This window comes from Penaeus monodon, chromosome 34 (assembly GCF_015228065.2).
Source record: "Penaeus monodon isolate SGIC_2016 chromosome 34, NSTDA_Pmon_1, whole genome shotgun sequence".
Classification (NCBI taxonomy): Eukaryota; Metazoa; Arthropoda; class Malacostraca; order Decapoda; family Penaeidae; genus Penaeus; species Penaeus monodon.
This window is the reverse complement of record NC_051419.1, coordinates 14,602,044-14,602,498: the sequence shown is the minus strand read 5'-3', so window position 1 is coordinate 14,602,498 and position 455 is coordinate 14,602,044. Positions and strand designations below refer to the sequence as shown.

Here is a 455-nt window from a genome sequence, read left to right as displayed (position 1 = left end):
GAATAACTTGCCTGTGCTTATATTTCCAACGTATTAGTTTTGTCAAATGAATAACATGAATCTTTCTGATATAATGCATTTCAAGGAACAGATCTATTGGTTTAAGTAAGACATACTCAGGTATAAACCCTTGTTTTTGTAAGTAAATATCAATAAGACGCATTTGTTTTCTTAAAAGGTATGACTTAGTAGTAGCTTCTTTTCCTACTCACTACTAATATCAAATATTTAACAAAACCGTTTTCTAATTATAACAATGGCACAATGTATTTACACATCCGTTCGTTTTATGGTCATTATAAGGAATATATAAGAAGATTATATATCTTTTTTATTATTATTCCTCAATTAAAACGTATGAAAGAGAATAAGCAATTCGAATAAAGATTGGCAAGGAAACAACATACAACACATACTGTGGAAATCATTCATTCTCGTTCATACCTTTAATTACC

The 455-nt window shown here is 28.6% G+C and overlaps 1 protein-coding gene across 1 annotated transcript in view; it reads left to right on the top strand.

Moving 5' to 3' along the window:
• LOC119594613 overlaps positions 1-455 on the top strand; it is a gene marked incomplete in the record, with an annotated part of 44,500 nt that overhangs the window by 37,066 nt on the left and 6,979 nt on the right.